The sequence below is a fragment of the Choloepus didactylus genome, chromosome 5 (genome assembly GCF_015220235.1).
Source record: "Choloepus didactylus isolate mChoDid1 chromosome 5, mChoDid1.pri, whole genome shotgun sequence".
Taxonomy (NCBI): domain Eukaryota; kingdom Metazoa; phylum Chordata; class Mammalia; order Pilosa; family Megalonychidae; genus Choloepus; species Choloepus didactylus.
Genome location: NC_051311.1, coordinates 30,843,925 through 30,862,062, shown reverse-complemented (window position 1 = coordinate 30,862,062; position 18,138 = coordinate 30,843,925). Strand labels below are relative to the sequence as shown.

The following is an 18,138-nucleotide window of genomic DNA, read 5'->3' as shown; positions in this document are numbered from 1 at the left end:
GGCAGTGGTCTGATATATTTAAGGCCCTGAAAGAGAAAAACTGCCAGCCAAGGATTCTCTGTATGACCAAAACAGCCCATCAAAAATGAGGGGGGAGTTTTAAATATTCACAGAAAAATAGAACCTGACAGGGTTTGTTAATAAGAGACCTGCCCTACAAGAAATACTAAAGGGAGTCCTGCAGACAGAAAAGACAAGAGAGGCTCGAAGGACAGAAATGAAGTAAGGGTAACTAAAAGGGTAAAAAGAGAAACAAAAACAAGATATGATATTTAAAAGCCAAAGAATAAAATGGGTGAAGAAAGTACTGCCTTCAGTTATAACAGCGAATGTTAATGGATTAAACTCCCCAATCAAAAGACACAGAATGGCAGAATGGATAAAAAAATATGATCCATCTATATGCTGTCTACAAGAGACTCATCTTAGACCCAAGGATACAAATAGGTTGAAAGTGAAAGGCTGGAAACTGATATTCTATACAAACAGTAACCAAAAGAGTTGGGTTACACTACACTAATATCGGACAAGAAACTTCAAATGCAAAAAATGTTATAAGAGATAAAGAAGGATATTATATATCAATAAAACGGCAATTTGTCAGGAGAAGAAACATACATATATATTTATGCACCTAACCAGGGTGCCCCAAAATACATTAGGCCAATACTGGCAAAATTGAAGGGAGCAATAAATGTCTCTACAATAATAGTTGGAGACTTCAATATACCATTCTCATCAACAGATAGAACATCTAGAAAAAGGATCAATAAGGAAACAGAAAACTTGAATAATATGATAAACAAACTAGACCTAACCGACATATATAGAGCACTGCACCCCAAAACAGCAGGATTAACATTTTTCTCAAGTGCTAGGGGATCTTTCTTGAAGACAGACCACAAGTTGGCCCCAAAACAGGTCACAATCAATTGTAAAAGATTAAAATTAAACAAAGTAATTTCTCTGATTGTAATGGAATGAAGCTGGAAATCAATAGGCAGAGAACTGGAAATTTCACAAATACATGGAGGTTAAACAACACATTTAAACAATCAGAGGGTCAAAGAAGAAACTGCAAGAGGAATCTCGAGATGAATGAAAAGGACTCTACAATGTATCAAAACTTAATGGCATTCTATAAATTAGCAGAAAAAAAGGAAGACAACCCAATTTAAAAAAAAATAGGCAAAACAACCTGTACAAACGAAGATATTCAAATGGCCAAGAAATTCAGGAAAATGTGCTCACCTCTATTAATCACCTTGAAACACAAACTAAAACCACAATGAGACACCATTCCACATCCACCATAATGGCTAAACAGGAAAAGACTAACAACACCAGGTATTGATAAAAATTGTAGAGCAATCAGAACTTTCAACAATGCTCATGGAAGTGTAAATTGATACAATCACTTGTGGAAAACTCTTTACGAATATCTGAGTTGTACATCCTTATGCTGACACAAGAATCCATTACTAGGTACATATGTACATCAAGACATGTATAAGAACGAACATGGCATCACTATTCTTAATAATCCCAAATAGCAAACAACCAAAAATTCCATCAACAATACGCTATATAGACAGGTTGTGATATTTTCATAGTGTGCATTTTTGCACAGCAAGGAAAACAAATTACCGGCTTATCTTGTTTTATTGTGCTTTCCTTTTTTTGCACTTTGCAGATATTGTCTTTTTTACAAATTGAAGGTTTGGGGCAAACCTGTGTTAAGCAAGCCTATTGGCACGTTTTTGTCCAACAACATACAATCACTTTGTGTCTCTGTGTCACATTTTGATAATTCTCACCATATTTTAAACTTTTTCATTATTATTATGTCTGTTATGGTAATCTGTGATCAGTGAACTTTGATATTACTATTGGGGTGCCACAAACCACAAAATATAAGAAGGAAAACTTAATCAATAAATGTTTTGTATGTTCTGACTATTCCATCCACTGGCCATTGCCCCATCTTTCTCCCTCTCCTCAGGTCTTCCTATTCCCTAAGGCAAAACAATATTAAAATTAGGCTGAGAAAGTGGGGCAAGATCGTGGCTTAGGGAGGTGTGGAATTTTGTTCATCCTCCAGGGCAGTTAGTAAACAGTCAGGAACAGTGGGGAACAACTGTTTGGGAGACTTCTGTGACAAGACACACATAGTACACCAGTCTGGAATGGATGGAAGGGACAAGATTACTGTAAGTATTCCAAGATGTGGAGGCTGGCAGCCCACCACCACCACCACCACCACCAGCACACCAGGATGTTTTTGAGTCATTTCCCCAAGGGAAAAAGAAGGAGTCACTACTAGGAGCAAGGGAAGGTAGCTCAACCAAGCTCCAGTTGTGGATTTAATTTTAAAATTCAGAATGCTGAATACAACCTCTGAACACAGATAAACCCAGAGAAAGCACAAAAGGAACTCAGAGTTCTCTCCCAAGCAGAGAGGAGTGGGCCTGACAGAAAACAAAAACAAAACAAAACACAGAGGCATTCGGAGTTCGCAGAGTGCGGAATACTAACAAAGGGTTGCGCCCCCACAAAAGGGGCACATATACCTGGGTACCAACTCAGGCTCTTCATTGGTGATCCCAGCTCTGAAAATGATTTTTTTAACTTTTTAGCATAAAGGAAAGCAGCAGGCTTTTTATTTGTCAGCACTCCCCCAGGCAAGGCCAGAGGTAAGGAATATATGAGAGACAAAGTACCTGGTTGGGTGAAGGAGATAATTCCCTGAAGGGCATATCTTCCCCCAAGGAAGGGGAAGGCAGGGCCCAGCACAAGTGGCAGCTCTCATTCTGAGACATCAGACTCCAAGGGCTGGAAAACAGTTTAAGCCCACCCTCTGCCTCAACCACACTCCTGGAAGGTACAGGGTCTGCTGAGAATTAAAGGCACCACACCATTTTACAGCAGTGGGAAGCTGCAGGCTGACAAGCACCACCTGCTGGGCAGGATAGAAATTAAAGCACAGAATCAAGAAGCTTCACAAGAAAGACCGGTACCCTGCTGATTACACTCTCTTCCTGAGTCCTGGGCCTGTCTTATCTGGGAAAATCTGACTGGGGTCGATCCTATCAGGAGAGACCCTCCTAAAAAGCAAACAAACAAAAAAAAACCAAACAAACAAAAAAAACGCTTCCATATAGGCAGGGCAAGAATCAGAAAAACAAGCACTGAAAAATGCTGATAAGTTAAATAGAAGCTATGCTAGAAGTCTAGAATAAGTTGAACTGAATGTCAAAGAACAAATAGAGAACAAAGTCAGCCAAGAAGAAAACCCTAGGTAAAAGACAGAGAATGACCTCCAGAATAAAAAAAAAAAAAATCATGGAAATCAGATGCCTAGACACCAGCAAAAAAATTACAGATCACACCAGGAAGCAAAAAGATCTGGTTCAAAGGAACAGACTAACACTCCAAATGAGATACAGGAGTTGAAACAACAAATTAAAGATGTTCAAACAAATCTTCTAAATCAAATCAATTAATTGAAGGAAACTGTGGCAAAAGAGATGAAGGACATAAAGAAGACACTGAGCGACCATAACAAAGAACTCAAAATATTGGAAAACAAATGGTAGAACTTATGGGAGTGAAAGGCACAATGGAAGAAATGAAAAACACAATGGAGACCTACAACAGCAGATATGAAGAGGCAGGAGAAAGGATCAGTGAACTAAAGGACATGGCATCTGAAATTCTACACACAAAAGAACACATAGAGATAAGAATGGAAAAATATATACAGGGTCCCAGGGAATTGAATAACAACATGAAGCACACAAATATACATATTATGGGTGTTCCAGAAGTAGAAGAGAAGGAAAAGGAGCAGAAAGATTAATGGATGAAATAATCACTGAAAATTTCCCAACTCTTACAAAAGACATCAAATTACAGATCCAAGAAGCACAGCATACCCCAAACAGAATAGATCCAAGTAGACCTACCACAAGATACTTACTAATTTATTAGATTGCTGTGCCAGTCTGGAGATATTATGCCCCCCAAAAAGCCATGTTCTTTAATGTAATCTTGTGGGGGCAGAGTTATTAATATTTTTTATTAGAACATGACCTCTTAATTGAATGTTTCCATGGAGATTTGACCCTGCTCATTCAGGGTAGATCTTGGTCAGTTTACTAGAGTCCTTTAAAGGGAGCTTACACAGAGAGCAGAAACAAAAATGCCCCAGGATATGCTAAGCCAGGAGACAGAGATGCTTGCTGATGCTTAGGGATACTTGGAGATGCAGACAGAAGGACATTTGGAGATGCTAAGCTAAGAGACACCCAGAGACATTTTGGAGAATGCCATTTTAAAATGCAACCTGGAAGCAAAGAAACAGCAGACATCAGCCAAGTGTCTTCCCAAATGACAGAGGTGTTCCAGACACCATCAGCCACTCTTCAGTGAGGGTATCCTCTTGTTGATGCCTTAGTTTAGACACTTTTATGGCCGTAGAACTGTAAATTTGTAGCCAAATACACCCCCCTTATAAAAGCCAATCCATTTCTGGTATTTTTGCATAACAGCAATATTAGCAAACCAGAATAACTGCCAAATGTCAAAGAGAAAGAGAGCATTCTGAAGGCAGCAAGGGGAAAGTAATCCATCACACACAAGGGAAGCTCAATAAGACTATGTGCAGATTTCTCAGCAGAAACCACGGAGGCGAGAAGGCAGTGGTATGACATATTCAGAATACTGAAAGAGAAAATCTGCCAACCAAGAATACTACATCTGACAAAACTGTCCTTCAAAAATCAGGTAGAGTTTAAATATTTTCAGACATACAGACACAGAGAGTTTGTGAACAAGAGACTGGCTCTACAAGACATTCTAAAGGGAGTGCCACAAGCAGATAGGAAAAGACAGGAGAAAGAGGTTTCAAGAAGAGTATGGAAAAAAAGATTATCAGTAAGGGTAAAAAGAGAGGGAAAAAACTAAGACATGCCATATAAAATCCAAATGATGAAATGGCAGAAGAAGGTACTGCCTTTACAGTAATAACATTAAGTATTAATGGATTAAACTCCCAATCAAATGACATAGACTGGATTAAAAAACAGGACCCATCTATACGCTGTCTACGAGAAACACACTTTAGACCAAAGGACAAAAATACATTAAAAGTGAAAGGCTGGAAAAAGATATTTCACACAAAAAAACAGAAAAGAAAGGGGGTCGCTATACTAACATCAAACAAATTGGACTTTAAATGTAAAGCAATTAAAAGGGACAAAGAAGGACACTATAAAGGGACAATTCATAAAGAAGACAAAACAATCAAAAATATTTATGCACTGAGCAAGAGTGCCCCAATTTACATGAGTTAAACACCGAGAAAACTGAAGGGAGAAGTAGCCACTTCTACAATAATAGTTGGAGACTTTAATACACCACTCTCATCAATACATAGAACATATAGGCAGAGGATCAAGAAGGAAGCAGATTTTGAATAGTGTGATAAATGATCTAGACTTAACACAAATTTACAGAACACTGCACTCCAAAACAGCAAGATACACATTTTTCTCAAGTACTCATGGATCATTCTCAAGGATAGACTATACGATGGATCACCAAATCAAGTCTCAATATATTTAAAAAGATCAGAATTATACAAAACACTTTAAGAGATCATAATGGAATGAAGGTGGAAATCAGTAACAGGTGGAAGGCAGGAAATTTCACAAATACAGGGAGTCTAATACCTTATTTAACCACCAGTGAGTCAAACAAAAAATTACAAGAGAAATCAGTAAATATCTCACGATGTGCCAGTTTGGATATATTATGTCCCCCAGAAAAGCCACATTTTTTAATGGAATCTTGTGGGGGCAGACTGATTAGTCTGTTGATTAGAGTGGAAACTCTGATTCAATTATTTCCATGGAGGTGTAGCCCTCCCCATTCAGAGCAGGTACTGATTAGTTCACAGGAGTATTTAAGAGAGAAGATAAGAGCCGACTGTTTTAGTTCACTAATGCTCCCGGAATGCAAAACACCAAAAATGGATTGGCTTTTATAAAAGTAGGTTTATTTGGTTACACAGTTACAGTCTTAAGGCCATAAAGTATCCAAGGTAACACATCAACAATCAGGTACCTTCACTAGAGGATGGCCAATGGTATCTGGAAAATCTCTGTTAGCTGGGAAGGCATGTGGCTGGTGTCTGCTCCAGAGTTCTGGATTCAGAATGGCTTTCTCCCAGGACATTCCTCTCTAGGCTGCAGTTCCTCAAAAATGTCATTCTTAGTTGCTCTTGGGGCATTTTCCCTCTCTTCGCTTCTCTGGAGCAAAAGGTCTGCTTTCAATGGCCATCTTCAAACTGTCTGTCATCTGCAGCTCCTGTGCATTCTTCACAGTGTCCCTCTTGGCTGTAGCAAGCTCGCTCCTTCTATCTGAGCTTATATAGTGCTCCAGTAAAATAATCAAGGCCCATGCTGAATGGGCGGGGGCCACACCTCCATGGAAATTATGCAATCAGAGGTATCACCCACAGTTGGATGGGGTGCATCTCCATGGAAACAACCTAATCCAAATGTTCCACTTTAATTCCCACTAGCATGTATGCCCCCACAAGATTGCATCAAAGAACATGGCTTTTTCTGGGGGACATAATATATACAAACTGGTATATTGACACAGACCCAAAAGCTCACTGATGTTTACAGTTGCTTGGAGATGCAGATAAAGGGACGTTTGATGGACATTTGGAGGTGCTAAGCTACGAGATGAAGCCTAGATGCTTAGAGAGAAAGCCACTGGAATCAGAAGCTGAAAGCAATGCAACCTGGGAGCAAAGGACCAGCAGACACCAGCCAAGTGCCTTCCCAGGTAACAGTAGTGTTCCAGACACCATCAGCCATTCTTCAGTGAAGGTATCCTCTTGTTGATGCCTTAGTTTGAACACTTTTATGCCTCAGAACTATAAATTTGTAACCAAATAAATCCCCTTTATAAAAGCCAATCCATTTCTGGTACTTTGCATAAGGGGAGCATTAGCAAACTGAAACACAGGCAAATGAAAATAAGAACACAACATATCAAAACTTATGGGATGTAGCAAAGGCAGTATTGAGAGGTAAATTCATTTCCCTAGATGCCTATATTAAAAAAGAAGAAAGAGCAAAAATAGAGGACTTAACTTCTCACCTGGAGGAACTAGAGAAAGAACAGGAAACTAACCCAAAGCAAACAGAAGGAAAGAAATAACAAAGATTAGAGCAGAAACAAATTCAACTGAGAATATGAAAACAACAAAGAGAATCAACAAAACCAAAAGATGATTCTTTGAGAAAATCAATAAAATCAATGGACCCTTAGGTAGACTGACTAAGAAAAAAGAGGATGCAAATACATAAAATCAGAAATGGGCAGGGGGACATTATTACTGACTCTGAACAGATAAAGGAGATAATGAGAGGATACTATGAGCAACTATATGCATACAAACTAGACAACTTAGACTAAATGGACAACTTCCTAGAAAAGCATGAACAACCAACATTGACTCAAGAAGAAACAGAAGAGCACAGCAAGCCAATCACAAATAAAGAGATGGAATCAGTCATCAAAAAAACTCCCCAAAAAGAAAAGTCCAGAACCAGATGACTTCACATGTGAATTATACCAAGCAATCAAGAAATAACTAGTAAAAATCCTGCTCAAATGCTTCAAAAAACTTGAAAAGGAGGAAAAGCTACCTAACTCATTCTATGAAACCAACATCACCCTAATAACAAAGTCAGACAAAGATACTATAAGAAAAGAAAATTACAGACCAAACTCCTTAATGAATAGAGATGCAACAATCCTCAACAAAATACTTGCGAATCAAATCCAGGAGCACATTAAAATAATTGTATACCATGACCACGTGGTTTTATTCTAGGTATGCAAGGATGGTTCAACACAAGAAAATCAATTAGTGTTATACACCACATCAATAAATCAAAAGGAAAAACCACATGATCATCTTGATTGATGCAGAAAACGCATTTGACAAAACTCAACATCCTTTCTTGATGAAAGCATTTCAAAGGATAGGAATAGAAGGAAACTTCCTCAACATGATAAAGGGAATATATGAAGAAACCCACAGCTAACATCATACTCAATGGGGAAAGACTGAAAACTTTCCCTCTAAGATCAGGAACAAGACAAGAATGCCCATGGCACCATTATTATTTAACATTGTGCTGGAAGTTCTAGCTAGAGCAATTAGGCAAGAAAAAGAAATAAAAGGCATTCAAATTATAAAGGAAGAAGTAAAACTCTCACTGTTTGCAGAAAACATGATCATAGATGCAGAAAGCACCAAAAAATCTACAGCAAAGCTATTACAGCTAATAAATGAGTACAGCAATGTGGTAGGATACAAGACAAACATGCAAAAATCAGTAGTGTTTCTATACAGTAATAAAGAGAAATCAGAGGTGGAAATCAAGAAAAAAATCCATTTACAATAGCAACCAAAAGAATCAAGTACTTAGGACTAAATTTAACAAAGGACATAAAAGACTTAAACACATAAAACTACAAAAAATTGCTAAAAGAAATCAAAGAAGACCTAAATAAATGGAAGGACATATCATGTTAATGGATTGGAAGATGTCAATTCTACCCAAATTGATTTACAGATTCAATGCAATACCAAAGAAAGTCCTAACAACTTATTTTGCAGAAACAGAAAAGCCAATAATCAAATTTACTTGGAAGGGCAGGATGCCTCGAATAGCTAAAAATATCTTGAGAAAGAAAAATGAAGTGGGACATCTCACACTACCTGACTTTAAAGCATATTACAAAGCTACAGTAGTCAAAACAGCAGAGTACTGCCATAAAGATAGGTACAGTGACCAATGGAATCAAATTGAGTGTTCAGAAATAGACCCTTTCATCTATGGATAATTGATCTTTGATAAAGCGGTCAAATCAACTCAACTGGGACAGAACAGCCTCTTCCAGCAATGGTGCTTGGAGAACTGGATATCCATATCCAGAAGAATGAAAGGGGACCCCTATCTCACACCTTATACAAAAATTAACTCAAAAGGGATCAAATACCTAAACATTAGAGCTAAGACCATAAAACTTTTAGAAGAAAACGTAGGGAAATATCTTAAAGATCCTGTGATAGGAGGTGGTTTCCTGGACCCTATACCCAAAGCACGAGCAATGAAAGAAAAAAATAGATAAATGGGATCTCCTCAAAACTGAATACTTTTGCCCATCAAAGGACTTTGTCAGGAAAGTAAAAAGGCAGCCTATGCAATAGGAGACAATATTTGGAAAACACATACCAGATAAAGGTTTAATGTCCAGAATATATATAGAGATCCTACAACTCAACCACAAAAAGACAAAAAAAAAAAAAAAGCCAATTTAAAAATGGGCAAAAGACATGGACACTTTTCCGAAGAGGAAATGCAAATGGATCACAAAAATATGAAAAGATGCTCAACTTCACTAGCTATTAGGGAAACACAATCAAAACCACAATGCAATACCATCTCACACCTATTAGAATGGCCATTCTAAAAAAATAAAATTAAGTGTTGGAGAGGATGTGGAGAAGGAGGTACACTTACTCACTGTTCATGGGAATGTAGAATGGCACAACAGCTCTGGAAGGCAGTTTGGCGGTTCCTCAGCAGGCTAAGTATAGAATTGCCATATGACTCAGCAATAACATTACTAGGTATATACTCAGAAGAATTGAGGGCTAGGGCATGAACGGACATCTGTACACCTATGTTTATAGTGGCATTATAAACATTTGCCAAGAGATGGAAACAGCCCAAGTGTCCATCAACAGACAAGTGGATAAACAAACTGTGGTATATACACACAATGGAATATTACGCAGCTGTAAGACAGAATAAAGTAAAGACACATGCAACAGCATGAATGAACCTTGAGGACATTATTTTGAGCGTAACTAGCCAGAAACAAAAAGACAAATCTGTATGGTCTCATTAATATGAACTGGACAGAATCTGAGAGTTAAAGTTAAGGACCTAGGTTACCAGGAGGTAGAAAGAGGGTAGATATTGGGCATTTGATGCTGAAGGAGTGCAGAATGTTCAACAGGATTGATTGTAAAGATCCAGAAATGGATAGCACAATACTGTCTGGTGGTGGCACAATATTGTAAGATTGAACAAAGCTGAGCATGAATGTGGTTGAAAGAGGAAGGCTAGGGTCATGCATGACACCAGAAGGAAAGATAGAGCATAAAAACTGGGACTCAATAACAGAGCAAAACCTAGAATGGACAACAATGGTGATTAAATGTAGAAATGTAAGGCAGTTTTTACATGAGGGAGAGCAAATGAATGCCAACATTGCGTAGTGTTGAAAATGGGATGTTATATAGGGCAAAATATAATCAATGCAAAGTAATGTCTATAGTTAACAGTAACACTGTAATATTCTTCCATTAATTGTAACAAAAGTAATACATCAAAGCTACATGTCAATAGAGGGGGATATAAGGGAGGGGTATGGGATTCGTGATGTTTTTGCTATTGTTTCTCCTTTTCTTTTTTTTAATTTCTTTATTCTTTTAGCTTTTTCTCTTCTTTCATTGTGGAAGAAATGGACACGTTCTCATATAGATTGTGGTGGTGAATGCATAACTATCTGATTATACCAGGAGTTACTGACTGCTCACTTAGGGTAGATTATATGGTATGTGAATAAGTAAATAAAAAGATACAAGTGCTGGAGAAGATATGGAGAGAGATATACCTGCTCACTGTTGGTAGGGAAGCAGAAAAGCACAGCCCCTCTGGAGGGCAGGGTGGTGGTTTCACAGGAGGCTAAATACAGGGTTGCCATATGATCCTGCAACCCCATTATTTGGTATATACTTGGAATAACTGAAAGTAAGGATGTGAATAGGCATTTGCACACTGGTGTTTACAGCAGCTGTATTCACAATTTGCAATGAATGGAGGTGGCCTAAGGGTACATCAACGGATGAATGGAAGAGCGAACAGTGGTGTTTACATACAACAGAATACTGAGCAGCTGGAAGAAGGAATGAAGTTGTGAGGCATGCAACTAGGTGAATGAATCTTGAGGACATTTTGTTGAGTGAAATAAACCAGAAACGAAAGGACAATATTGTATAAAGCCTCATCTAACACAAACTAACTATGACAAGCAAATACTGAGAACTGAATTCGAGAACTTAGGTTATCAGGCGATAGAATGTGGGCAGAAATTAGGCACTCGATGATGCACGAGTACAGAATATTCAACAAGGCTTATTATAAAAGGTTCATAAACTGTAAGCTCTTACAGCAGTCACATCTATTCCTGACTTTTAACTGTTATTTACGAGATGTTTATTTGTTACAAAATTTATATTCTCTATAGTATACCATCTAATTTAACCTGTGTGCCAGTTTGTATATATTATGCCCCCCACAAAATAGCCATATTCTTTAATGCAATCTTCTGGGGGCAGATTGAGTAACCTTTTTGATTAGGGTGTGACCACTTGATTGAATCTTTCTGTGGAGATTTGGCACCACCCATTCAGGGTGGGTCTTGATTAGCTCACTGGAGTCATTTAAAAAGAGCTCCAGGTCCAGATGCTTGTTGATGCTGATGCTTGGCGATGCTTGGAGATGCAGAGAGATGCCCAGAGATGGAGAAAGCCATATTGAAACACAAACTGGCAGCAAAGGATCAGCAGATATCAGCCACGTGCCTTCCAAGCTAACAAAGATGTTCTAGATGCCATCAGCCATTCTTCAGTGAAGGTATGTATCCTCTTACTGATGCCTTAGTTTGAATACTTTTCACAGCTTTCAGAATGTAAATTTGTAACCCAATAACCCCCCTTTAGAAAAGCCAATCCATTTCTGGTATTTTGCATAATGGCAGCTCTAGCAAACCAGAACAACCTGTATAGTCAGTTTATTTAAACAACATAATTACATGGAACCTAAAATAGGGAATGAGATCTTGTTATTCTGAACAGGTTAATGTAATACCTCAATACCTCCCAGAGCATGCAGAGTACTTGGGGCAGAAAATAAAAAAGTATTTCAAAGTCCCCTTGACGGACTGAGGAAAAACATGGAAATATTAAACTTCCCCACCTGGGGAATTCCTGATATTCTCACAAGCATTATGGACTCCCAATTTAATAATTCAAGCACTCGATCTTGGAGCTTGCCCTTATGAAACTTTTTCCTACAAAAGAAAAGCTAAGCCTACCTATGCCTAAGAGTCACCTCCAGAGAACCTCTTTTGTTGCTCAGATGTGGCCTCTTTCTCTCAGCAAACTCTGCAAATAAACTCATTTCCCTCCCCCCTATGTGAGACATGACTCCCAGGGGTATAAGCCTCCCTAGCAATGTGGACATGACTCCCAGGGATGAGCCTGGACCTGGCACTGTGGGATTGAGAATGCCTTAATTTCTAAAAGGGGGAAAATAAATGAAACAAAACAAAGTTTTAGTGGCTAAGAGATGTCAAACAGAGTTGAGAGGTCATTCTGGAGGTTATTCTTATGCATTATATAGATATTTCTTTTTAGTTTCTATTGTATTAGAATAGTTAGAAAGTAATACCTGAATCTGTGGAACTGTAATCCAGCAGACTTGATTCTTGATGATGATTGTATAACTATATAGCTTTTATTGTGGGACCATGTGATTATGAAAACCTTGTGACTGACATTCCCTCTATCCAGTGTATAGGTAAATGAGTAATAAAATAAAGACAAAAAATATAAATAAATAATAGGGGAGGATAAGGGGTATGGGATGTTTTGAGTGCTCTGTATTATTTTTAGTTTTTTCTTTATTTTGGAGTAGGGAAAATCTCTCACTTTAAATTAAAAGACAGAAATGATAAAGCTTAGTGAGGCAAGTATGTCAAAAACCAAGATAGGTCAAAGGCTAGACCTCTGGTATGCCAGTTAGCGAAGTTGGGAAAGCAAAGGAAAAGTTCTTGAAAGAAATTAAATGTGCTACTCCAGTGAACACACAAATGATAAGAAAGTGAAACAGTATTATTGGTGAAATGGAGAAAGTTTTAGTGGTCTGAACAGAAGATCAAAATAACCACAACATTCCCTTAAGCCAAAGCCAAATCCACAGCAAGGCTTTAACTCTTCAACTCTAGGAAGGCTGAGAGAGGTAAGGAAGCTGCAGAAGAAAAGTTTGAAGCTAACAGAGGTTTGTTCATGAGATTTAAGGAAATAAGTTATTTCCATATATAAAAGTGCAAGGTGAACCAGCAAGGGCTAATATAGAAGCTGCAGTAATTTCTAGAATATATAACTAAGATAACTGATGAAGGTGCCTATATAAGAGATTTTCAATGTAGATGAAACAGCATTATATTGGAAGATGCCATCTGGGACTTTCATAGCTGGAGAGGAGAAGTTGCTGCATGGCTTTAAAGCTTCGAAGGACAGACTGACTCCCTTGTTAGGGACTAATAGAGCTGGAGATTTTAAGTTGAAGCCAATGCTCATTTATCATTCTGAAAATCCTAGGGCCCTTAAGAATTATGATAAATCTACACTACCTATGCTCTATAAATGGAAAAACAAAGCCTGGATGACAGCACATCTGTTTACAACATGGTTTACTGGGTATTTTAAACACACTGTCAACAGCCACTGCTCAGAAGGAAAAAAAAAAAGATTCCATTCAAAATATGACTGCTCATTGACAACATACCAAAGAGCTCTGTTGGAGATATATAATTAGACTAATGTTGCTTTAATGCCTACTAACACAGCACACATTCTGCAACCCATGGATCAAAGAGTCATTTCAACTTTCAAACCTTATTAAAAAATACATTTTGTAAGGCTATAGTTGCCATAGATAGTGATAAGTCAATTGAAAACCTTCTGGAAATGATTCACCATTCTAGATGCCATTAAGAACATTCATGATCCATGGGAAGAAGTCAAAAGACCAACATTAACAGGAGTTTGGAAGAAGGTGATACCAACCCTCGTGGATTACTTTGAGGAATTCAAGACTTCAGTGGAGGAAGGTAACTACAGATGTTGGAAATAGCAAGAGAACTTGCAATGGATAGTGGTGACAATAGCACATTATTGTGATTTTAATTAACAGTAGCACATTATTGTGGGTGCTGAATTATGTATGTGAATGTGGTCGAAAAGGGAAAGTTAGAGGATAAAACATGGGACTGCATAACATGGTGAACACTGTCTTGTGGATGATGACTATGGCTAATGAAACCAATATATGAATGTTCTTTCATGAACTATCGTAAATGTATATCACTATTATGAGGTGTTAATAATAGGATGGTATATGGGAAAAATACATCCGATGCAAACTATGGACTATAGTTAACATTAATATTTTAATATTCTTTCATCAGTTGTAACAAAGGTACTGTGCTGGTTTGAAGCCGTTATATACCCAGAAAACGCCATGTTCTTTTAATCCATCCCTGTGGGGGCAGACTTTTGTGGGTGGGAACTTTTGATTAGGTTGTTTCACAGGCAAAGAAGGGGATTACTGTACAGGTTGGAGTGACTGATCTTGACTACCAAGGGGAAACAGGACTGCACCTACACAATGGAAGTAAAGAAGAGTTTTCCGGGAATACAGGAAATCCCCTAAGGCATCTCTTAGTACTACCATGTCCTGTGATTAAAGTCAATGGAAAACTGCAACAACCCAATCTAGGTATGACTACCAACGGCCCAGAAACTTCAGGAATGAAGGTTTCAGTCACCCCACCAGCCAAAGAACCACAACCGGCTGAGGTGCTTGCTGAGGATAAAGGGAGCATGAAATGGCTAGTGGAAGAAGGTAGTGATAAATATGAACTTCGATCACATGACCAGTTACAGAAATGAACAGTATGAATACTTCTTCCTTGTTTTGTTAAGAGTATGTAATTGTACAAAAAGCAAATATATTTGTTTTCTTTTCTATTTTATCCCATTAACCATATGACATAAGTTGAATTGTTCACATTGTAGTATTTAAGTTACAGGATTGTCAATTTTAAGAGTGAATATATTCTGGAGAGATTTAGTGTTTCCAGTTGGATTCAGGACAGTTAAATATTGTTAGGCAAAAAAATATGTCTGTTATTGTTTTTTTATTTAGAGATTAAGAATGATTTAAGGTGATGTGTATATCTGCCAAGTTGACAAGGGGTGAACTGTGATGGCTGGGTTCATGATTCGGCCAGGTGATGGTGTCCAGTTGTCCAGTCAAGCAAGCACTGGCCTAACTTATTGTGAGGACATTTCGCAGACTAAATAATTTTTTAATTGATTGCATTTATGGCTGATTTCACCCATAATCAACTAAGGAGAGTGTCTTCCATCTCTACTTCAGCCAGCCAGCCTCTCCTGGGGAATTCATCAAAAACCTTCATCAGAGTTGCCAGCTTCCAGTCTGCCCTACGGAATTTGGGCTTATGCATCCCCACATATGCATGAGATACTTTTATAAAATCTCATAATTGCAGATACCTCCTGCTGATTTTGTTTTCCTAGAGAACCCTGGCTAATACAGGTATCGTGCCAATGTAAAGTGTCAACAATAGGGGGGATATTTGGGAATGTCGTATTTTTTACATGACTATCATATAGACCTAACAACTTCTCTAATTAAAAGAATAATTTTTTAAAAAAACAAACAACAACAAAACCATTATGCTAAGTGAAAGAAATCAGACACAAAATACTACATATGGTATGATTCCATTTGTATAAAATGTAAATATAAATAAATCTTTGGAGATAGATTAGTGGTTTTGTAGGGCTGGGGAAGGATAAAGGGATTGACAGGTGACTGCTAAGAGGTATGGAGTTTTTCTTTTGGGAGAAATGAAAATGTTCTAAAATTGATTGTGGTGATGAATGCACAATTCTGTGATTACAGTAAAAGCCACTGATTGTACACTTTCGATGGATTGTATAATATGTGAATATCTCTCAATAAAACAGCTTCAAAAAAAAGATGTACAAGACATTTACTTCATGGGTGTTCTGGTTTGGTAATGCTGCCAGAATGCAAAATATCAGAAATGGATTGGCTTTTATAAAGGGGGTTTATTTGGTTACAAAGTTATAGTCTTAAGGCCGTAAGCGTCTAAGCTAAGGCATCAACAATAGGGTACCTTCACAGAAGAATGGCCAATGGTGTCAGGAACACCTCTGTTGTCTGGGAAGGCACATGGCTGGCATCTTCTTCCTTTGCTCCCAGGTTGTGTTTCAAAATGGCTTTCTCCCAGGACATTTCTCTCCAGGCATCTGGGGTTTCTCCCAGGCAAACTCTGGAGTAGCAAAAGTCTAATTTCAATGGCTATCTTCAAAATGCCTCTCTTGGCTGCAGCAGCACCGAACTCCTTCTGTCTGAGCTCTTAAAGCATTTAGGTAAAACTAATCAAGACCATGCTGAATGGGTGGGGCTACACCTCCATGGAAATAATTTAATCAAAGGTATTACCCACAGTTGGGTGGGTCATATATCCATGGAAACAACCTAATCCAAAGATTCCAACCTAATCAACAATAATATGTCTGCCCCAACAAGACTGCATTAAAGAACATGGCATTTTGGTGGACATAATACATCCAAACCGGCACAATGGGCAAAAGTATAAAACTGCATTGACTGATGTAAAGGTAATGTAAATAAATGAAGAAATACGTCATGTTCACGGGCTGGAAGACTCAATAATACAGAAGTGTCAATTATCTCCAGATATTCTAAGAATAAAGTGAAATCCCAAAACAAGTCTGAATAGGATATGTGTGTGTGTGTGATTTGGCTGATTCTAAATTTTATATATAAGCAACAATGGACAAGAATTGCAAAAACACTCCTAAAGAAACAAGATAAGAGAATTTGCCCTATTTGATATCAAGACTTATTAGACAATTTGGTATTAGTAGAGGGATACACAAAAAACAAAAGAATATGGAACAAGATGTTGAAACCAAAAGCAGATGAATGACCTGATACATGACAGAAGACTTAGAGCAGATCAGTGAAGAAAGTATGGCTTTTACAATAAATGGAGGGTGTGCCGGTTTGGATATATTATGTCCCCGAAAATGCCATTATCTTTGATGCAATCTTGTGTGAGCAGGCATATTAGTGTTGATTACATTGTAATTCTTTGAGTGTCCCCATGGAGATGCGATCTGCCTAACTATAGGTGATGACTCTGATTGGATGATTTCCATGGAGGTGTGGCCCCACCCATTCAGCAGGGGCCTTGGTTAGCTTACTAGAGCACTATATAATTTCAGACAGAAGAGCGAGCTTGCTACAGCCAAGAGGGATTCTTTGAAGAACACACAGGAGCTGAGAGAGGAGCTGCAGATGAGAGACAGTTTGAAGATGGCAGTTGAAAGCAGACTTATGCTCTGTAGAAGCTAAGAGAGGACAAACGCCCCAAGAGCAACTGAGAGTGACATTTTGAAAAGCAGCTGCAGCTAAAAGAGGACAAACACCCCAAGAGCAACTGAGAGTGACAGTTTGGAGAGAAGCTGAAGCCTAGATTGGAACGTCCTGGGAGAAAGCCATTTTGAAACCAGAACTCCAGAGCAGATGCCAGCCACGTGTCTTCCCAGCTAACAGAGGTTTTCCGGACACCATTGGCCATCCTCCAGTGAAGGTACCCCATTGTTGATGTGCTACCTTGGACACTTTATGGCCTTAAGACTGTAACTGTGTAACCAAATAAACCCCCTTTTATAAAAGCCAATTCATTTCTGGTGTTTTGCAAAAACTGGAACAGAGGGTAAAAATGAAATTGAACCTCTACTTAACACTGTACACAAAACTCAATTCTCAACTGCTTGAAGATATGAAAATAAATGGCAAAACTATGTAACTTTTAGAAGACAATTAGAAGAATATCTATGACTTTGTGAAAGGGACAGATTTTTTTTAAAGATACAAAAAAAATCATAGGTGCTTCCTCAAATTCTCTCATCCTGTCTGCTTCCTGACTTCTGAGCACCATCCAGTCATTAGACATTAGAGTGCCTGGCTCTCTTCCTTGCTGCCTACATGCAACCACACTGATCAGCCACCTGCCCAGAGTTTCTGGTTTCTCTACCACCTCCAT

At 38.2% G+C, this 18,138-nt stretch overlaps 1 protein-coding gene across 11 annotated transcripts in view; it reads right to left on the bottom strand.

Annotated features, from left to right (window-relative positions):
• LMBR1 (limb development membrane protein 1) overlaps window positions 1-18,138 on the bottom strand; it is a 360,445-nt gene that overhangs the window by 121,046 nt on the left and 221,261 nt on the right. The gene's annotated exons all lie outside the window — the stretch shown is intronic.